The sequence below is a fragment of the Canis aureus genome, chromosome 22 (assembly GCF_053574225.1).
Source record: "Canis aureus isolate CA01 chromosome 22, VMU_Caureus_v.1.0, whole genome shotgun sequence".
In the NCBI taxonomy this organism is placed as follows: Eukaryota; Metazoa; Chordata; class Mammalia; order Carnivora; family Canidae; genus Canis; species Canis aureus.
The window spans coordinates 7553180-7576258 of NC_135632.1; the positions used below are offsets into that span (position 1 = coordinate 7553180).

Genomic DNA, 23079 nt, shown 5'->3' on the forward strand with positions numbered 1-23079 from the left:
CATTTTCCTCACTAACCAGTAAGTTCTCTGGTATATTTTATAAATCCTCTACTATTCCTGGATAGGAAGTACTAAATTTCTGAGGTTTTTTAAGAAATATCATGTTTCACTTAAACCATGTAGAAATTATCCCAGTATAAGTACTTTAAAAAATGTTTTTGATTAAAATTTTATTTAAAAATAATATAAGTTAATTCATGTTCATAGTGGAAACATATAAAATATAGGTAAGTAAAAAAAAAAATCACACCTGATCCCACCACCTGGAGATAATAACAATCATAATAAATTCGATGTATAATTTTTTAGATTTTTTTCTATGTACCTTTATGCATGCGTATTCATAAAAATAGATTATCATACATATGTCTTAAAACTTCCAAACTCTGCTTTTAAAATTTAATATGCCATGCATACTTTTCCATTTCCAACATAACGTTGAATGGCTGTGAGCCCAAGGGATTCCAGTTACATGGTACCGGGAATTCCTCATCCCAAAGAACTCAGCCCCCTCCAGGGCCTTATGGCCTAAGGGAGTGGGCTACATCACTATGGAATCGAGGGGCAGCTATCTCAGGTGGCTGGATGTTCACATAAATGTGAGTGAGTGAGTGCATGTGGGTGTTACTTCACAGTGTAGAACTGGGGCAGAAGGAGGAGTAGACTACAGGCCAGGGGCCAGGGACCAAGAGCTAGGGTCTAAGATTGAATACCCCTACGCTACCAATGAGAATTCTAAATTTAATCCTAGTTTCCAGATGGTTATGAAGCTATCTTTTTCAAGACAAAAAGAGTATATTTAATTGAATAGTTTGTTAGACTGCCTTTGAAACTTCAAAATATTTTGTATGCGAGTCTCCATTTATTTTCTAGGTGGGCCCCCAAAATGTGAGGAACAGGCTCACAGCATATATATTCTATGACTACTACTTTCTAGAAAATATATTTTGTTTTGTTTGTTTAATTTAATTTTAATTTTCCTTATGGATGAAAGGGAGTAGTATGTAAAAGGGCTCATTTATTTATTAGGTAAGATTTAGCGTAATGTATTTATTGAAGCTTTACCATACTTCACATTCCACCAGGTGTAGGGATAAGGATTAAAAATACACAGCCAGCCTGTTATGGAGTTCACGATATCCTACAGATCTCAGACATGTGAAATGATTACTACATGGGTGATAAGTAAATCAGTCAAGTGTAGACATGGGTACAGAAATCACAGAGAGAAAGGAGGGAAAATCTGTAGGTCAGGATCCTGAGATCAATTAATTAACCTGGTCAACTGTAACCTCACAGATATCTTAAAAAGGCTGTAGAAATAATCCCATCCAAGATGAATTGTTGTGAACTTTCTCCTTTCTTTCTTTCTTTCTTTCTTTCTTTCTTTCTTTCTTTCTTTCTTTCTTTCTTTCTCTTTCTTTCTTTCTTTCTCTTTCTTTCTTTCTTCTTTCTTTCTTTCTTTCTTTCTTTCTTTCTTTCTTTCTTCCTTTCTTTCTTTCTTTCTTTCTTCTTTCTTTCTTTCTTTCTTTCTTCCTTCCTTTCTTTCTTTCTTTCTTTCTTTCTTTCTTTCTTTCTTTCTTTCTTTCTTTCTTTTGATTTTATTTATTTATTCATGAGAGACAGAGAGAGAGAGAGAGAGAGAGAGAGAGGCAGAGACACAGGCAGGGGGAGAAGCAGGCTCCATGCAGGGAGCCCGATGTGGGACTCAATCCCGGGACTCCAAGATCACTCTCCGGGCTGAAGGCAGTGCTAAACTGCTGAGCCACCTGGGCTGCCTTGTTGTAAACTTTCTAAGTGGTTTAAAGTTTTTGATAAATTTGGTAAACTGGTCACTTGACAAAGTAAGCATTCAGGAATTCACTTTCAGCAAGTCACTTTTTAGCTAACTGGCTTGCTTCTTTGAGGGGAAGCTTCATTCAAGCGAGGGTATGATGCATGCACACACGTTTGAATGGGAAGGAATGTGGTGCCTTACTGAAGAAAAATATTCTGTGAAGAGAGAACAGCACATGTGTCATCTTGAAGGCATGAAATGGAATGACATGTTCTGAGACCAGTATTTAGAAGTGCTAGATTAAAAAGAGTGAGGTAGGGAAGCAAAAGGATTCAAAAGGCCCTGCCTTTCTCTGATCTGGAGGGTTTTGTGGCCCTGTGTCCCACAGAGTTTTATCCTATAGGAAATGGAAGCTGAGGTTGAAGAATTTGAAGTCAGGAAATGAGAACATCAGATTGCATTTTAGACAGATTTTTATGGCAATAGTACAGAGGAAGAATTGGAAGTGAGTAGTCCGGAAGGAGGGAGCCCCCTGCCAAGAAATCAGAATAACTCCAGGGTCATGATGAGAGCAAGTTCTGGATTCAGACTGCTGGGAATCACCACCTGTTTCTCCCACTTAGCACCTGTGTCTTTGGGCAAGTTCCTTAGCCTCTTTGTTGACCTGGTTTCCTCATCTGTAAAATGCAAATTATAATAGCTGTGAAGATTAAAGGCAACAATACCTATAAAGTGCTCAGGGCGGACACTGCCCTATGGAACACTCTCAATACCTGCTAAGTAGTAGTAGCAGTAGCAGTAATGGTAACAGTAAAAAATAATAATCTTTCAGTAGTTCAAAAGAGAGATAACAATGCTCAGAACTGGGGTATAGGCAGTGGAAATTGTGAGGAGGGGAAGGGGATGAGAAAGACAAGGAGTGGATTCGATAGGACTTGTAGTTGATTAGATTCAGAGGTGAGGAAGGAGATCTCTTGATCTCTAGCTTGAATGGCTGAGTGGAAGGTGTTGGCGCCAAAGAAGTTTGGGAAGACAGGAGTAAGGACAAGCTGGGTGATAGAAGATAACAAATTTTGTTTTGGAGATTCTGAGTTTTAGATACTCGTGGTTTCTAAAGGTGGAGATGTCCAGAAGGCAGAGAGATATGCAGGCTGGAGTTCAGGAAAGGGAAATAAAGGCCACATGAGCAGAGTGTCAGAGTAACAGGCATATTGATTAGAAATAGCTGCCCTCATGTATAAACTTCTTTTCATCTATTTGGCCTTTGATGCATGACTTCTGTTAGTATCCAGAAGGGAGGGCACCTTAATAGCTACCTCAGATGCAACTTGCATCATTAAATATTTGCTGATCAACCCAACCGGGTAGGGTCTCTTTAGTCTGAGACCCTATGCGAAGGACTGAATGTTTATGTCCCTCCCCACCCACAAATTCACATATTGAAGTCTTAACCCCAAGGCGTGGTGGTATTTAGAGAAAGGTCTTGGAGAGGTGATTACGATTAGAAAAGGTCTTGAGGATGGGGCACTGTCCTGACAGGATTAACACCCTTATAGGAAGAGACACCAGAGAGCTTGCTGTCTCACTCTGCGTACACCAAGGAAAGGCCACACAGCTGTGAGCACACAGCAAGAAGGCAGCTGTCTACAAGCCGAGAAGAGAGCTCTCAGTAGAAACCGGTACTGCTGGATCTTGGTCTGGGACTTCTGGCTTCCAGAACTGTGAGAAATAGTTTTGTTGCGTAAGCTATGCTATCTATTTTGTTATAGCATCCTGAACTACCTAAAATACTCTTGTATGAAGAGTTTGCTGCATTTCTCCCATAGGTAGGCCCTCCTTTCACTCTAAAAATGCACATTTCCTCTTACTGCTTTGAGATGGGTGGGTCTGGAGCCCAGGTCCTTCATACTTATGGTACATTGCTCTGCAAGGCCCTGTTTTGCCCACAGGAGATGTTTAATAAACATTTGATAACCTGAAGTCAGCTTGGCATGACTCAAGACCATGCAACACTTTGTTTGAAGAGGGTCACAGAGAATGTGCTTAGTGCGGGATATGAGGCAGATTCATGGGGTAAATCAAGACTGGAATTTAGGTGGAAGCAGGATGGTCTCAATATGCATCGGGGAGATTACCAAGATTGCCAGGAAAAAAGGGTTTCCCAAAGATCAGTGGGGAGAGTGAAATGGCCAATGTGTCCACATGAGGCATATTTTTCATGAGCATTTGGTACTGTGCAAACCATTATGTAAGATGACATGGTGGCTTATCTATTTCAAATTGATTTGAAAAATCATTTAGTTTTTGAGTTAGGATTTTTCTAAAGCAAATGAATTTAAGGGTTAAAATCAACAATAGTTCAGGCCCTTAATAGTTTGATGCTCTTCTGTTTAAAGAACAATCAACCAACCAACCAACCAACCAATCCAACAGTGACAGTTTCCCTCCAACGAGATGAAACAAAACAAAACATATTTTTGTTTATTTTATTTCAAACTCTCATCAACATCACTGGGAATCATTTAAAGTTGACTGAGTGCTCTTAAGTGAAGTCTCAGGGGTGATGCTGTGAGTCTTTGTATTCTCTGGGGGATGCCAAGTGTGTGCTGGCAATCACGGTAAGAAATACAGGGAACTTGCCCCAAATGTGTCAAGACACTCCTCTGTGAGGATGAGAGAAGTGGAAAGATTTATTTTTTTCTTTAGAGCGTCTTCCATTACCATCTTGCTAATCTCTTAAGAGCTACTAGAAGCAGGGACTTTCTAGAAGCATCCTCTCTAAAGCCCAACAGTACAGAGGAGAAGAGTGGAGCATATTTGTGCTGACCTGTCCACCTAAGAGAAACCAGAGGCACATGGACCAATGGATGACACTTACAACCTGGAGCTTTGAGAACTTCTAGACTTGAACTCTCATACAAGGGCCACTAGCCACAAGTGGCTAAGGAACACTGGACACCTGGCTAGTCAAACTCAGGATATTCTTTGAGTATAAAACATATACCAGATTTCAATTCCTTAGTATTAAAAAAAAAGAACATAAAATGCTCATTAATACTTGCTTATATTTATGACAGGTTGAAATAACATTTTGAGGTATATTGAGCTAAATCAAATATATTATTAAAACTATTTTACCTGTTTATTTTTATTTATTTTTATTTATTTTTTAATTTGGCAACTAGAAAACTTAAAATTACATATGTGGGTGAAGTTATATTTCTGTTGGACATAGTCTAAGGTTTACACCATCAAGGGGCAGATATACATTCTGGCCTTGACAGGATATAGAGCTTACAAGAATTTGTCTCTTCTCACGTGAATCATGCCCAGCTGTGCATAAAAGCAGTTTTATTATTTGTGTAATAGCCCTATACACATTCAGAGAGTCTTTCATCTGAGGATCTCAAACGTTAATTAATTCTCATTGAACAGCCGAGGAAGACTGGTAGTCTTAGTTCTATTTTACAGATGAGAAAACCGAGGCATGGGGAAATTTAAACAATTTGCCCAGGGCTACCCAAGGTAGAATGGCAGAGCTCAGAATAGAAACTGTGAATCATTATAATTAATCACGCATCTAGCCAGCAAACAATATTTTTTCTTCCTGATTAGGTGAATTCCTTCAAGGTGGGGACCATGCTTTTAGCATCCTATTCCCAACTCGTAAAATACCGAATCCTCAGTGAACATTACAGAACCGTAGGAGTCATTGCTTCCAGAATAACACATTTGGGCATAACGAATAGGTAACGTAGAAGAGGTAAGTAAATGGTCTTTTTCCTTCTGAGGAAGGAATCGTTATTATGCCTTCCTTTGGAAGCAGGTAAACAAATCCTACCTTTGATTAGTTCACTTGTTTTTAAAACTAGATTTTGAGGTCTTATTTTGATATTTTGAAGAGACGACATTCTGAACAAAAAGCACGTTGGTCTAGATTTGGATTCCATCTGGTAGAGGAAGGAAGTGCCTTTAGAGCTGTGTGGTGTATCTAACCAACGTTCTTCCATCAACTTCTTACCTGTGATATAAGCTTCCATTTTCAAGCTCAGGCATTACAGCTCTGGTGCATGAGTTCTCTCAAAAGAATACACATCTATCCAACTTATTTTGGAGAGAAGACCATCAGAAACAGACATCAGATTTCCCAAGCAAAAGCTACATGAAGCAAACCATTTCTTTTCCCCAATCTTCATGTTAATCTTCCTTATACAGCGTAGGGGGGAAAAAGAAAAATCTACTACCAACTTGTGATTACACTCCCTTTGACTGAGGCAGATTTTCAGTGTTACTCTAATATTGGGCCAATAAAGTACATGAGTTAAGATAAAAGTGAAGTACGTGAGCTTAAGAGTAGATTTAGGGGAGCACCTGGCTGGCTCAGTTGGTAGAGTATGCAAGTTTTGATCTTGGGGTCGTGAGTTAAAGCCCCATGATGGATGTAGAGCTTACTTAAAAAAAAATAAAGATTAAAAAAAAAAGTAAAAGTAAGTAAAATGTGTATATGGGTGGATTTAGGGAGTTCTAGAAACCATCCATCCATCTGTCCATTCATTTGACAATGCATATCCTCTTTTATGTATTCCAAAAATGTTTATTGTGACATGAGTGAAAGGTTACTATATATATAATTCTGCTTCTTATAAAAACAATATGAATAAAATGTACTATTTTTCAAGAATGGTTGAGGGATGATCATTTTTGCCAATGCATACATACGTGCACGAGGGAGTATGTCCACATGATGCCCTCTCTATCTTCATTGCCAGCAGCGTTAAACCTAGATCAGTGTGTCATCCTGTCCTTGTGACAGGAAGTATGACTGGAGTGCTGAAAGATTTTTAATTATACTCGCACTCAAATAATGATAGCCTACTTGTGGGCACACGTCTTAGAGGAGATTCATAGTCTGTGCTCTGTGCATCAGATTCCTTCATTTCCTTTGCCTTTTGCTTGAACCAGAAAAATGACTTAGAGAAATTCATGCACACTTCCCTGCCATCCCCACCCACGGTGGTGAGGCTGAGTCAGTAGGGGAAGAGTTTCAATATCTTTGGTGTCTTTGACACTCCAGGCTAAGAATGGGGGGGAGGGGGTGAGCGCGAGAGGAGGAGGAGGGTTGAAAACATTGGAGACTCCACCCTAGACAATCCCACACTTGACGTTTCTCATGCCTTCAAAGCTGATGAATTCCACTTTTGGAGGGTCAGGGTGAGGGGGAGGAGAAAGGGTGAAGTAGAGGAGATGGTATGTGCATGTTGGATCCTTTACAAAAATTTCCCCCAAATGGTCTTTGCATATCTTGGTCACCACTTCCCATCATTCAACTTGCCCAGATACAGACAGTCTCTGATTGCTACAAAGCATCCCACCACCAGAATCGTGTGACCCTGGTTCAAGCACATCTCTTTTGGTGGAGAAATTGAGGAGACTTTTTAGCAGTGGTCATTTATGAGTTCATGCCAATGAGAAAGCGCAGAGAGCTGCATCTTCCATACCTGGAGCAAAGAGGGAGTCATTGCACGGACTGATGCCTCACAAGCATCTAGTCTAGAAAAGGTCTGTGAAAACAGACTGTCTTCATTCATCCAGCAACTGGGCTAAATCTGTAGCAGCTAACCTAGCAGGGAGCACTATCTGAATGACAGTTGAACAGACAATGGAGAGAATTGTTTCCAACTTAGCTCTTTATTTGATAAAACTTTATGCATCCATTGCATAAAGAAATGATAAATGGAAGTAGTGAGAAAATAATCATACTTGAGTGGGGTTAATGAAATGATGCTATTTTGCAGCAGGGGTGGTGGGGAAGATGGGGGGAAATAATAGACTAATGGAATTTAAGGGTGTTCTAAATTCGGGAAACAAATGTTTCCCCCTTATTGATGAGCCCTCTAGGGACAATTCTTGGAACGTGGCCCACGAAAGTTCTGTCCGACAGCAGCCCCCTCTCCTTCCCAGCAGCAGCAAGGCATTGCTGGGGCAGGAGTGTGGCGCCTTCTGCCCAGGCTCTGATTCATGCCTGCAGAATAACAATCTGCTCTCGGAGCACCAGGCACAATGAAGGCCCTCTAAGCTGCCACTCAAGCGGGGCCTGCTAACACTCCCGGCCCTTGTTTCTGGCTCTTGGCATTGTTGGGGCAGGGGGTGTGGGGAGAGCTGCACACTTCCATGCTGGGAAAGGCAGGGCCCCTGGCGGGCCCAGCCGGTCATGGGATGGTCAGACAACAGCCGTGGCCAGACGAGCTAGCAGGGCTCTTACACCTCTGGGCAAACTTGCCAAACCTTCAGGAATTTGGAGATTATGGTTTCAGAGAGTCTGACCTCTGCAGCCTCATCCCCCAACTCCAAAACCAACACCCACCTGCCCCAAAAACCCCCAACTCATAAAAATTCTTTTGGCATGACAGACTGCTACAAAGTTTGATGATGGCACCAATGTCTTTCTAACACCCTTTAAATGACAGGGCTGACAAATTTCCAACAGCACTGGGGCAGCTCTCAAACTATATAATCTTGACCTGGGTTGGCTAGAAAGTGATGCTAGCGAAGATGACTGATGGGGGATTAGGATAAGCAGACAGATGACATGGTGAATTTTGGAAGTAGCAGGCTTATTGCTAATCTTTACACTGTAGGCAAAGGACGTGACATGCCAAAAACATCACACCCAGAATGTATTCATTATAGGAGGGAGCAAAACATGCGTAAACTCAGAGTGTAGTTGTGTATCGGAGGTAATCCTCAAAGCTTGTCTCCAAGCAAAGACTTGTGTTGGTTCCCAGCCAATCAGAAGGATGAAAGGGGCCATGAGACTATTTTAGGATACAAATAACTATCACTTTTTGAGCCCATGTTCCGGGGATTTTAAATATATTAGCTAATTTAGGCCTAATGGCAGCCTTGTGAGATAGAAACCATTGCTCCCAATTTATATACAACTGGGGATTGTGAGGCCTGCAACAGTTAGGAAAGTGCTGCCTGGCCCCGAAGCCAGTGCTCTTAGATTCACTGTATTAATATGCCTCTCTGGGGCTAAGAGGAGACACGAAGCTATGGCCATGAGACAAATATTTGTTTTGTTTCTGAAGAATTCCAGTTTTTCCTTCAGCCTAGCTTAGAGCTTCATCTCAGAGAAGTAATCAGCGTTGCTCTTTACAGGCAAGATGCAACAGATAATATCGAGAAAAGCAAGGGAGCATTTCCATTTCTGCTGAATGTGCCAAAACTGAACCAATAAAGTCTAGCCTTTGTGACAGTTCTTTGTCTCTTCCGAGGCTAAAAATGTCTGGACACACTGAGTCAGTTGGAGTGTCAGCACTCTCTTGACCTGGCACACAACTTAACATGAGTCACTAAAAGGATTCGAAACTCAGGGTCAGGAAAACACTGCTGTTAAGTTGGTACAGCCAAAAATATTCGGGCGTCAACCTTGTGCTCCTGGATGTACCTTATTCATTCATCTGCTTGTTTATTCATTCAATAAGTGTCTCTTCTACTCGCATAAATATAAAACACAGGGCAAAAAAGTTTAATAAATACAAAGCAAGTTTCACATCCCTGTCTTCCAGATTTTCTGTTTAAGGACCACCCCTCACACCAATTTTCTGGTAGATCCTTCTAGAGGTGTCCAAGGCATAAATGTACCTTTCACTTGCCTCTCATACCTGTTATTGAATCCTTGCTATAGCTTGGATATTGGTTCATATAAAGTGATGGCCAAGACCTGGTCCTAGCCCCTATGGTTGTGTAGGTACCTAAACCAATGGCCACCATACGATTGAGGAGTGCTGAGGTTTATGGGGATGGTAGTTGCCTGCGTAGATTAGGACTGAAATGCCAACGTGTCTGATCAGCTGTCACAGTTAATTGTTGTTACCAGTGTTTGCGAATTAGTTTAAGAGATTTTATTTATTTATTCATGAGACACACACAGAGAGAGAAGCAGAGACACAGGCAGAGGGAGAAGCAGGCTCCCTACAGGGAGCCTGATGTGGGACTTGATCCCAGGACCCCAGGATCACGACCTGAGCCAAAGGCAGACTCTCAAACACTGAGCCATCCAGGTGCCCCTGCAAATTTTATTTTATTTTAAAATTTATTTTATTTTAAATTTTATTTTATTTTTTAAAAATTAGAGTTAATTCCTGTGATATGGCTTATTCCTGTGATATGGCTTATTTCTGTGCTATCAAATTAATACACTAATTTGCTTTTGAGAGTGAGAGGGAAAGACACGGAGATCAAACTGGTTCACTGAGAATTGTATATGACCCTGGGTATGGAAATGTCCAGGGTATGTCCTCTTGCAAAGGTGATCTGATGCACATGCTGGGAGGTTGAAAAATTCAGCCATCCCGTGGTCAAGGGGGGGCCATAATATCCTCATCTTCTGGGAGACCCCCTAGAAAGCTTTCCCCAAATATTATATGCCTCTCATTCAGTTGGGCTCTCCGTCTCCTAGTTGCCTGGTTTCAAAATATTCATTCTTGTAATAGCAGGGAAGTCAGGAAGTGGCGAAGCCGCCCATCTGGATTGAATACAGTTTGGGACAGTAGTTTGTGCACAGTGAGACAGATAACATTTTGCAGATTTAAGAGACAGCTGAATCTGATGCATGTGGATGCAAGCTACTGGTGGAAGGCTCGGAGCAAACCCTTTCAGTGCAGCCTGGATTTATGGGAACTACTCAGGCGCTGGTAGGCTTTGAGGGAGGACATACAGTGGTTATTTTGTTCACAAAGAGTTTACTTCAGTTGACCTGGATTCTTACCCCATATTGAGTTTGACTTCCAGTATGAATGTAAACCAGCTCCAGACTCAGACACAACCTCTGCTCAATGTCTGATGGGGAGTTAAAGAGAGAAAATAAAAAAATGGTATAAATAAGTTTCACATGATTTCCAATCCAAGCTAGGAGTTGGCTCTTTTTCACTCAATCAACCAGGGGCAGAGAAAATTTTGCGAAATCAGGGGCCCTTTCAGAAAGCCTGGTCTATATCCTGTTTTCAAAAGAAAACCCAGAACCTGTCAGATGTGCCCTATTTCTGTTTCTGTGGCAGCTCGCCTCGTAGCTGTTCTAGGATAGAACGTGGCTTGAGTACATTCGTTCTCTTGTTTTTCCAAAGGTGCTCCTCTGAGGGGCAAGACATTTTGCTGGTTATTTGAACACGGGAGGCAGAAATGCATCTTTGAATGAATCACAGCTGAACTGTTGAGGATAGGACCATAAAATACAGTCCTTTGCAAAGGATTTCTTTCCCTGGGAGCTCAGGTGGGAGCCAGCTTGACAGCAGGGTCTCTGTGCTCACTTAGGTTCTCATTTCATGTCAGGAAAATAGAAATATAATAATTTTTGCCTCTCATTAAAAAACAAAACAAGACCATCATTCAAATTTGTATAGTTAAAGCACAAATCTTAAAGTCTCTTTTACAAGTGTACTGCAAATGCTAGGATACAGGGCATGGAGTTGGAGAGGGTTTTTCTCCCCCTGCCCCCCTCCCTCCTTCCATTCCTTCCTTCCTTCCTTCAACATGAAGCAAATCTGAGTGAAATCTTGCCTTCTTGCTCGGTTGGGTTTTTTTCCCCTAGCTGAGCTAAAGCACAAAAAGAATGTATTTTCCAAGTACCTTATGGGAGCCTGACAATTTACTTCTTCCTCTTGCTTTGAAAATGACCCCCAAAGAGATAAAATTGTTTGCATTAATTCTTACAGAAAAGCAGCCAAGGTTTTATTAAAAACATTGCCCTTCGTATTCTTGCATATTTTCTTTCTCTCTCTAATATGGGAAGATATCAAATGTGAAAGAAACACAAACATAAGACACTGCTCCTTTCATCTTTGCTCAGTTTCCAATATCTTCCAACATATTACCTTATTCTTCTTATTAAACTTTAAAAAGGACCAAGTGGAATGCTGCATTTGAATTTTGAAGGGTGAGGACCTGGGATAGGCTCTCTGCATTGTGTCCATTCATTAGATTCTCCTAAGATCTTCCCACCCTGTATTGGGACTGGCAAAGCATGATTATACCTTGGGAAACACATTCAGACTAACTGAGTTCCCATGAAACTCAATTCTGGAAGTTCATTTTCTTTGATGTGACTGGGTTCTTTAATTTTTAAGGAAAAAAGATGAAAAGTATCATTGCTGCCTGGTGGAGCAAATAAACTTTAAAACAAGTTCAGGATTTCCCTTAAACATATCTGATGTATAATTGAGTACTGCTTAGAACAGCAATACTCTGAAATACATATAAGAAATAATTCAATGATGAGCTATGGTAATGGAAAATAATATAATGAAAAATATGTGATGGCCTCAATTTTTCTTTTTTTTTTTTTTTAAATTCCCAGCCTAATTTTGTTCACTAAAACCTGGCCCTGTCAAAGCTACCTCTAAAAGCCATAGTTATGAAGTAGACTCTGTAACAAAATGGGTGTAAAATCTTGTGATCACAGGGGCACCTGGGTGCCTCAGTAGGTTAAGCATCTGCCTTCGGCTCAGGTTGTGATCCCAGCGGTCCTGGGATCGAGCCCTGCATCGGGCTCCCTGTTCTGCAGGAGAGTCTGCTTCTCCTTTTCTCTCAGCCTTTCCTCTCCACTCATGCATTCTCTTTCTCTCAAGCAAATAAAATCTTAAAAAATAAGATCTTGTGGTAATAGATCAAGCAGAAAAAAAAATCAAAATTTTATGTTTTTTAAAGAAGACTAAAAAAAAATAAATAAATAAGACTAAAAGGAAACACACCAAAGACTATCCTGGAATTATTTCTTGTATTCTTCTTTCTTTTCCTTTTTTTTATTTTTTGTATTTTTTGTAATTTGGGACAATTACTTTTCCAACAACAACAAAAAGACCAGCGTAGCCCTTATCTTTTTTGTAGATCTGATTTATCCTGGACCACCCTGTACTTGGAGATGTAGTCCCCTGGGATTTTTTTTTTTAAAGTACTTTAAACTTTGAATAGCTTATCAAAAGCTGTAATGGCAGCTGATAGAATCTCAGCCCTAAAAGAAAAAAAATATTGGAGGGGTACAGTATGTACGTGCTGGGATAAACAGTTTGAAACCAAGTGGATAATGAGGTTACTGATTCAGTGATGAGCACACCTGAGTTTTGATAAGCATGACCCAACCGCATGTGGTGAAATCCTCGATCCACAGAGAGTGTCTCATCTTTATGGAACTCACCAGAAGGAGCCTTTAGTCCCTATCAAGCAGGGTGCAATAAATCAGGAGAAAGCTGCAGATCCTGTCAGACCTGCCTGCATTCCTCTCCCCTCAGTGATTCCTTAGTTCCAGAGGATTCATCCTTTGGGAATATTCCAACACCCTTTTGGAAGCTATGCCAAAATCCAGGGATTTGACAGCTTGATAAAACCTTATTTTATCCTGAGCTAGAGAACAACCTGACTCTGGGAAGGCCTAAATTATCAAAGGCAGTATACCGTGTAGCAGCTGTAAGTTAACCGGCAGATCTGGTGGGGATGAGAGTGCCTTTGAACTTGCTGGGAAGTTTAACAGCAACAGTGCAGGTTCCTGGGAGAAAATCTGTTATAAAAGAAGACAAAGAACTAGTAAGTAGCTTTCCAGCTGGACAGAAAGGCAGGAGATAGAATCCATCCTCTCCAGAATCCGTGTTCCACTCTTACACCCGGGGAGAGAGTAAATGCAGAGAAATCTATGGGATGGTGTTGAAAACAGATGCCACAAACAAGAACTGGGGCAGATTCATTTTCCTTTAGTATTAAGGGCTAGAATTTAAAATATCAGAAGAGGGGATTAATTGGATGTGGTAAAATGACAAGTCAGGAGCCGTTGGTGATCTACTGATGCCAAGGCTGAGTTCAGCTCTCTTCCTGGGGACTCTCTTTGAAGTCAGGGGAAGTTGGGCACTTACAGGACAAAGGAAAAACTGGGAAATAGGATGAGAATGGCCTTTGTAGTTGTTTCATTTCCCTCACACATTTATTGCTTTTTCCCTTCCTTCTTCATGCAGCAAATATTTCATGACCTTCTCTCTGTACCTAGCATTCTACTGGGCATTTGGGATTTGAAATGAATGCAAGAGAATTCCTGGTCTTGAAGAGTCCACGGGTAATGGCAAATACTGACCAACTCCCATCCCCTTTCTGATGAGGAGTAGCTCTGAGGAAGTGATGCACTGCCCCATGTTTCTATAGTTCTATGTCTCAAATTTCAAGACATTTCTCATTTCACGTAATTTTAATCTTATTATCAAAGGCAATTCATTAAATGTATTAAAGCGAGTTTAATTTTGATGATATTTACAAGGTTTTTTCATCTAAATAAATTAGTTCATTTGAAAAGAAAATCCCAAGTCAGACAGACCTTCCATTCTGCTTGTTGTTTTTTTTAACAATATAGCTTCCGCATTGGTTTCATGAGCTGCCTTTTGCATATGTCGGAATCTGTGGAGAGTATTACAGAATTGAGGGGGGAGGTGTATTTTTTTTAATCAGTTAGACATCTAGCCAGTCTGAAAACAGTCACTAAAGAGTGTTTGTTTTGTTTTGCCTATAGAAATATTGACAACCATGCAATCAAAATGCTAAGATTTGTAAACAAACCCTGCCCCCTCCCCAAACTCTACTTTGTCCTGCTTGATCTTCTCTGAAGAGAGTGGGGAAAAAATTTCTGTAATGTTCCAAGAAGTGAAGCCAATTGACATTTTAAAAAGTCACTTATACTCATGACCAGTAACATAGTAAGTTTTCAGAGAAGCTGTTCCTGATCATCACAATACAAAATAGGGTTCAAATACCTATTTCCTTCAAAGGCTTAGGTTATTTTGACTAACAATCTCAATATACCTTAATGTATGGCAAAATTTTAGTTTCCCAACGATGCCATGGGGATAGGTCATTGAGGGCCCCTCATGATCCCTGCCTCGTGCCCTGGGTAGCTGCCTCCTACAGTCCACCACATCAGGATTGGCCCGTGTGACCAAAGAATATGACAAAAGTGATGGTATGTCCTTTCCTGGGCTAAATCATAGAAGACAGTCTGGCTTCTGCCTCTCAATCTCTCTCTTTGTGTCTTTGATCATTCCCTCCAGGAGACACCAGCTGTTGTGTTGTGAGGACAGTCAGGCAGCCCTGTGAATCATCGTGTGGTAAGGTAGTGAGGCTCCCTGCCAACAGCCATATGAACGAGCCATCTTGAGGCAGATCCTCCAGTGCCACAGAAGCCTTCAGATGACTGCAGCCTCTGCCAGACAGCTTGACTGCAACCTCGACAGACACTCTGAGCCAGAACCAGTCAGCTAAGTCATGACCAGATTCCTAAGCCACGGGAACTGTGTGAGATAATAAAGGTTTGTTGGGTTAGGCTGCTAAGTTTTGGAGTAATTTGTTATACAGCAGTAGATAATGAATACAAGGGTCCTTCCAAACCTGAGATTCATTGATTTTCTGATTCTCATATCACACTCATAATGTCTACCATGTGAAATACTCTTACTGGGAGTCTTGGGAAGCTTTAAGTCTCCTTGGTTGCCTGCATAGCTCATGCATTAATTTATACATATATCATATATGCATATATATATATGTAGTTAATGCATTTTTTCTAAACACTACTTATTTATCTATTTTTTAAAGATTTTATTTATTCATGAGAGACACACAGAGAGAGGCAGAGACACAGGCAGAGGGGGAAGCAGGCTCCATGCAGGGAGCCCGATGTGGGACTCCATCCTGGGACTCCAGGATCATGCTCTGGGCCAAAGGCAGGCACCAAACCGCTGAGCCACCCAGGCGCCCCTATTTATCTATTTTTAGAGAAAGGAAGGGAGAGCATGCACCTGTGAGCAGTGGGAGTGCGGGGAGGCGTGGGAGGAAGGGTAGAAGGACAAGGAGAAAGAGAATCTTAAACAGGCTCCATCCATGCCCAGTGTGGAGCTGGATGGGGGGCTCTATCCCACACCCCGAGATCATGACCAGAGCTGAAATCAAGAGTCGGATGCTTAACCAACTGAGCCACCCAGGCACCCCTTCTGAATGCTTTTTAAAGTTTATTTTTCATTTTAAAGACAATACATGCTTGTTAAAGAAAATGTAGTGGGTAAGTTAAAATAAATTACCCACGGTTTTAACACCCAAAGAGAACTATTGTTAAGATTTGCATGTTCTTCTCTCGATTTTTTTGTTTTGTTTTCTTTAAAAAGAAGTTGTGGCCATACACTATATGCCATGCTTTCAACAAGCCAAATTCATTTTCTTTAATAACAAAACCCAATAATGTGCCTTGCTCATTCTTGTCATTCAGCTCCCTGCTCCGAGTGACAGGTTCCCAGGGAAATCAGATGCGACCGTTCCCTGAGTGTGCAGAAGACCCGTGAGAGTGTCATGGGTTTGGAGCCAGAGCCTGGCAGGGAGTGATCAGTGCCTGGGGGTGCCAGACACATGGAAGATGATTTATACCAACGACCAGTCATCTCTGCACACATTCTTTTTATTTTCAGTACTAACATGTGTGTGAAGGGCCCCTCCCTGCCCAACAACTCATATTTATATCCACAAACTTCTTAAGAAAATCTACACTCCTTTATTCTCTGTTCCTCTTCAAATAGGGCTGTGTAGAGATGTGAATTTACTAAGATGCTGATGAAGCATAAACAGCAGGGCCCTTTCCAAGACCCTGGGAGGGGTGCTAGCAATGTGTTCATATGGTCATGTATTTATACAAAATTTGCAAAAGTAAGCAACTTTAATTACAATTGCTTAAGATTGCCATCTCTTCCCACTCTGCTCCTGCCCTGCAACATGCTCATACCTTCCTTTATGCAGGGTGGCATCACATGGTCATGACCATTTTATTCTTATAAATTTTGTATCTTTATTTTTTTGGCCAGGACCCCAAAATTGTATGATTCAGGACCTAAGATGTTGGATATATGTCTTGGCCTCTGAACTGCAAAAAATGTACATGTAAACTTTTTCAATTGCTTTGTACTGTAAACAGAATTTTTTTATTATTTGTTAATCTTAAGTGTGAAGTCATTGGGAATTTTGGAGCTGCGGGAGTCACAGAGTTAGAAGGCTCAATCTATTCTACGTGGTTGTATGTAATTCCTGAGACTGTTTCATCAGAATCCATAGATCCTCAAGAGATGCTCCTCTTTGCTGACTCCATTCTTCTATTCTATTTCTTCGTTGACTCTGATTCCTTGACCAAATGGATATTTTTTGGAAACAATGGCTGCCTCATCAGTTTTTCACTGTGACCCTTTTCAATTAAAAAAAAAAAAAAAAAAAAGAGTGCCTAGGTAGCTCAGGCAGTTAAGCGTCTAACTTCGGCTCAGGTCAGATCCCAAGGTCCTGGGATCCAGCTCCAAATTGGGCTCCCTGCTAAGCAGGGAGCCTGCTTCTCCCTCTCCCTCTGCCCTCTTCCCTGCTCATGCTCTCTCTCATAAATAAATAAATAAATAAATAAATAAATAAATAAATAAATAAAATCTTAAAAAAAGAAAAACAAATAAATTTATCCGACTCCATGCAACACCTTTGAACAAAAAAAAGGAATGCAAAATGAATAGTACCAACCAGGTGGCTGATGGACTTTATAAAAGACTGTGCAAAGAAAAACCCAACAGAGAAAAAAAGTGACAAACCAAAAAACCAGACTCTTAAATACAGAGAACAAACTGGTGGTTGTCAGAGGGCAGGGGATGGGGGATGTGAGGGGAATAGGTGAAGGGAAGTCAGAGAGCACTTACCATGATGAGCACTGAGTAATGTAGAGAATTGTTGAAAAAGTAAAAGAAAAAACAGGAAAAAAAAAGAGACTGGGTCACCCTGAATGTTTATTCATGTTACCTGCTGATTATAAGATTATTTGTCCTTTAATAAACTTTTGAACAATGTAAACATCAAATCAATGCCTACCATGGCAGCCATGGAGATGCATACAGATGTGCCTTTAAGAGAAGCTGCTGCGGGTGCCTGAGGAATGGCAAGCCCAGCTGCCACATCTTTGGAGCCTATGGCACTCACCTGAGCCCACCCTTCTAGGCTGCTGCCAGCCACTGACCGGACACCGCTGAGGTGCCAGGGTACCCACGCTGGCCCACCCTGCCTAATGAAGGATCCCCCTCTGGGACAACCTCTGCGCACACCCTCCCCACCAGCCCGGCTTTGCTTTCTCAGAACTGGGTGGGGTTCTGGGGCCCTTCCTACCCAAGGTTTCCTTCCCCCTCTCCCTTCACAGGCAGCAGGCTGGATCACAGCCTGACCCTCTCCCTGTCTATTCCCTTTTAGCAGTTACCATATCTCTAGGAGAATATATTTGTGACATATTGTTTACTATTTATATATTTTGTTATGTATTGTTTGTTATATATTTCACATACCTGTTATGTGTTAGGTATATTATATGTGTAAATATATCTTTATAATTCCCGCAACCATTGACAGTACCCCTTGACTCTTCACCTTGTGAGGTGAACCCATGAATGCCCTTATCTTTTCTTTCATCTCATTTCCTTCTAAGCACAATCGAATGCTTCCTTTCAATTTATGGTGTCAAGAAAGAAAACATGAATCTTGTTTTGCCACCAGACCTGAGTCTTCCTTTTGTCTGGCCTGTGGGTTGATTCCAAAAGCTGCAAATTGGTCAACAGCATTTACAACATTTTTTCTACGTAAAGATTGTTCACAGGTCAGCCGCATAGTACACTACAATTACACATCTTTTATACATCGTCTTGTGTGTTTCTTGGAATTTCTATTTGTCTCTTTTTCCTCACTCATTTCCTGCATTGCTGCATTTTTTTACAACTTCATTTTCCAACTTCTTCAAGATAGTATCAAATCTCGGAATTCTTTCTGGTCATATACATTTCCTTTCTAGACACCTACTTTCTGGAGCTCTTGCTCCACCAGCTCCAAACTGGACCTCTGTGCTCTACATTTGGTGAAAAGTTGCTACCCTAGGTCTTACTTCCATTTTCTCCTGATTGGCTTGTTTCTTGAATTCCATTTTTTTTAAGTATTTTTTTCTCTTATTTTGCTTGAATACATTCTCTCTCTCTCTCTCTCTCTCTCTCTCTCTCTTTTTTAAAGATTTTATTTAATCACTCATGAGAGACACAGAGAAAGGCAGAGACAGAGGGAGAAACAATCTCTTCACGGGGAACCAGATGTGGGACTCGATCCCGGAACTTTAGGACCACACCCTGAGCCACCCAGGCATCCCTGCTTGAATACATTCTCGAATCATTTCTATAGAAAGGGGATATGGTAGGTAAACTTACTGAGTCTTCCCATGACTTAGAATGTCTTTATTCTACTCTCAAATTTAATTAATAATTTGATTTAATATTGAATTTTTCACTTAAAATCATTTTCTCTCAGAACTTTGAAGGCACATCTCCACTGTATTATAGCATTTGGTGTTGCTAAAGAGAAGTTTGATGCCAATTTGATTTTTTTAAAAAGAAGACAATTTGGTTTTTTTCCTCTGAAAATTTTTGGATTTTAAAAAATCTTTGTTATTCTTTTAAGGATTTCACTAAATGTGTAGATAGCTTTGGTTAGTATAGACATTTTAACAATACTTGTTCTTCCAATTCTTGAGCATGGAATTTCTTGGTGGGGATGCAAACTGGTGCAGTCACTCTAGAAAGCAGCATGGAGGTTCCTCAAAAAGTTAAAAATAGAGCTACCCTACAATCCAGCAATTGCACTACTAAATATCACCCAAAAGATACAAAAATACTAATTCAAAGGGATACATGAACCTCAGTGTATATTATGGCAGCATTATCTACAATAGCTAAAATATGGAAACAGCCCAAGTGTCCATCTATTGATGGATAATGAAGAGGTGGTATACACACACACACACACACACACACACACACACTGAAATATTACTCAGCCATAAAAAGAATGAAATCTTGCCATTTGCAACAATGTGGGTAAAGCTAGACCATATTATGCTAAGCAAAATAAGTCAGAGAAAGACAAATACTATATAATTTCACTCATGTGGAATTTAAGAAATAAAACCAATGGGTAGAGGAGGAAAAAAGAGGGGGTGAGAGAGGGGCAAACCAAGAAATAGACTCTTAACTATAGAGAACAAATTGATGGTTACTAGAGGGGAGTTGGATGAGGGGATGGGTGAAATAGGTGATGAGGATTAGAGTGCACTTGTGATGAGCACTAGGCGTTGTATAGAAGTGTTGAGTCACTAGATTTTACATCTGAAGCTAATATTACATTATATGTTAACTAACTGGAATTTAAATAAAAGTCTTAAAAAATATTTGACATTCTGAAATTTCACCATTCTGTGACTGTGGTTCATTTTTAATTCATTGTGTCCGGCATTACAGCATTTGTTTCTTCTCTCTCTCTCTTCAGTCTAGAGACTCATGTCTTTCAGCCAAAAAATTCTCTTTATTATTTTTTGTTTTTATTTTCCTATCATTTTGTCTGTTCCCTCTGGAGATTCTAGTCATTGAACATTAGCCTCTTGGATTTACAGCTTACAATTTAGCCTTTCTTTTATATTTTCAATCTACCTGAATTTTTTTTCTTAGCAAATTCTTTGACTTTATCCTTCCATCTGTTTATCAAATTTCTGCTTAAATTATCATATTTTTAAGTTCTAAGAACTTTTTAAATTTTTGAACCATGCCTTTTTATAAATCATATTTAGCTCTTAAATTATAACCTTAATTATTTTTAAAATTCTCTCTGAGGATACTACTTATAGTTAAGATATAATTTTCTAGTAAATGTTCTTAAAATGTGCAAGTTTGTGTATATTTTACATGGTCATTGAGTCTGGACATGGCCATGGACTTACAGTTTTACTTGAAAATGTCATTTGTAAAATCTACCAAAAGATGTTATTTTTTCTCCTGGTAGATGTAAATTTCTTCAGCATGAGCTGAGTTTTCAAAATATGGAGTCCACATGTTCAGTGTATGTACTTTCTCACTGTACTAGACCAGCTGCTGCACTGAGTTAGCCATAGTAAAAGTTACTTTTCTCCTTTCAAAAATTTGGGAGGTCCTTTCCTTTTTACTGTATATTTATATTTGGCCTGTCAGTTGATAATCTGAGGCCAAGTGGTCAATACTGGAATAATGTTTGACTGGAGACAAATGGGGAGACTTAGCAACCAGGAAAGAAACTCTTGCAAGAGTTTGGAAACTGATTGATATGGTCCCTTAGAGTGTTCCTGGACATGAAGGGTAATGGAGGAGGTCATTAACCTGGTAGTTGGACCTCTCAGCATCTGCCTTTCTTTTAGATAGAATAGTTGGGTGATCTGACTACATGGTAATTCAGAGATTTAAAAAACATATGTAAGTTGATAAACTATGCATCCAAATGTTAGCCATGCTTAATTCTGGGTTTCAGCTTCTGGGGTATTATCTTTCCTTGTTAAAAAAATATATATACGGGGTGCCTTTTTGGCTCAGTCACAATAGCATGCAACTCTTGATCTCAGGGTCATGAATTCAAGCCCCATGGTAGGTGTAGAGGTGACTTAAATAAATAAAACTTAAAAAAATAAAAAATACATGTCTGTAGTAATCAAAGCCTCTTCCAGACATGTGTCTGCCCTTGTTTCATTGACTTCCCTCACAACATGGCCCCCAAATGCCACTCTTTTCTCCTGCTCAAAAGAAGAAACTGAGACTGCCTCCTGACCCCAAGCTGGAGGCAATGACCTCTCAGCACTTTCCAAAGGGAGAAAGCAAGAAGCAATTAAGCAATTAAATATAAAGATAAAGTACAAAATGAAATAGATTGGCTTAACAAGCCAGTGAAGAGATTTTGAACGTAGAACAGAAATATAATACATGCCACCAACCATTTTTTCAAAAGACGTCAGAATTGATTACCAAAATCCCAAATTTGGGGTAAGAGCATTTGTCAACTATCCACAAGTGTCTGCTGCTTGTGGTGGAGGATGAAGACATGCTGCATTATTTGACAAGAGTTGCAGTGATAGAATTTGAAGATATTGAATCAGGTTACAGACCAGGTTTTTATTTTGATGAAAATCTTTACTTTAAAATAAAGATCTGTCCAAAGAATTTCCTCTCATTGAGAGTGGTGATCCATCTCCAAAGTCCACTGAAATCTAATGGAATTCTGAAAAAGACTTGATGAAATGTTCAAATCAAACACAGGATAAAGCCAGCAGGAAGATACAGCTTGAGGAACCAAAGAGCTTCTTCCCCTGGTTTACTGACCACTCTGATGCAGGTGCAGGTGAGTTAGGAGAGGTCATCAAAGATGATATTTGGCCAAGTCCATTATAATACTACTTAGGTCCCAATATGGATGATGAAGGGGAAGGAGAAGAAGAAGATGATGATGAAGAAGAAGATGATGATGAAGAAGAAGGATTGGAAGATATTGATTAAGGAGATGAAGATGATGAGGAGAGAGAGGAAGGAGAGGATGAAAGAGAAGCTGACTAATGGAACACTGATGGGTTCTGACCTTTCTTTTTTTAATTTTCTCTGGGAGCAAGTTGCAGTCTTTTATTCCCCCTTGTGTTCATTTGCCATTTTTTTGAAGGTTCTTTTCTTTTCCTTTATACTATGGTTCTCAACATATTTGGGGAGGAGGAATTACCCTGAGCAAAATAAAGTGGAAAAGAATTTCTGCCCATTTCTGTTCCAATTAGCAATAATCACGCCTCGGATAAACCTCATTGGCTATGATACTGCCACTGTGCAAAGCTCCATTTCTGTTCCAAATTCATCTTTATCCCTTCCTGTGTCAACAAAAATTTTATGGGATCAACACCACTGTGTTCTGTGAGAAAAAAAAAAATCTGCTCCCTTAGCTCTGCTGGAAGCTGGAGGGTGCTAGGCCCCTGTGTAGTAGTGCACAGACTTGTAGCCTTTTCCCTCCTCTCTCTGTATATTGGGCTCAGAGATTACGCTGTGTCTCTATGTGAATATGGATGGTTAGCATTTACCATTGACCAATATGTATCTGGCTACTTTCTCTTGTTAAAAAAAAAAAAAAAAAACCTAAAGAAATGGAGTTACAGAAGTTCAGCAAAGTTCAGAAGTTAGGTTTGAGATGTTTGTGTGGGTTAACCGGGCATTTTGACAACACGGTTTCTCCTTTGGCACATTTAATTGTGATGTTTAGTGGAGATCCTTGCAATTTAAGATGACACTTTTAAAATAAAATTCTCTCCTAATGATGACTTTAGTCCTGACAAGGGCTAGAAGAATCAGGAAAACCTATAGAAATTTATTTGAAATTGACATTCTCTACTGTAATATTGTTCT

At 40.1% G+C, this 23079-nt stretch overlaps 2 long non-coding RNA genes and 2 pseudogenes across 4 annotated transcripts in view; 2 read left to right on the forward strand and 2 right to left on the reverse strand.

Annotated features, from left to right (window-relative positions):
* Nucleotides 1-23079, forward strand: part of LOC144293717 (uncharacterized) — a 64810-nt gene that overhangs the window by 12366 nt on the left and 29365 nt on the right. For both annotated transcript variants that reach the window (XR_013360950.1, XR_013360951.1), the window contains exon 3: nt 14860-15117. This is a non-coding gene — a long non-coding RNA (uncharacterized LOC144293717). The remainder of the gene's footprint in view (nt 1-14859; nt 15118-23079) is intronic.
* LOC144293719 (uncharacterized) overlaps nt 10512-23079 on the reverse strand; it is a 61006-nt gene continuing 48438 nt past the window's right edge. For both annotated transcript variants that reach the window (XR_013360952.1, XR_013360953.1), the window contains exons 5-6: nt 13229-13331; nt 10512-10621 (exon numbers count right to left, since the gene is read on the reverse strand). This is a non-coding gene — a long non-coding RNA (uncharacterized LOC144293719). The remainder of the gene's footprint in view (nt 10622-13228; nt 13332-23079) is intronic.
* On the forward strand, nt 21422-22194 carry LOC144293580 (protein SET-like; annotated as a pseudogene).
* Nucleotides 22449-22517, reverse strand: LOC144294418 (U4 spliceosomal RNA; annotated as a pseudogene).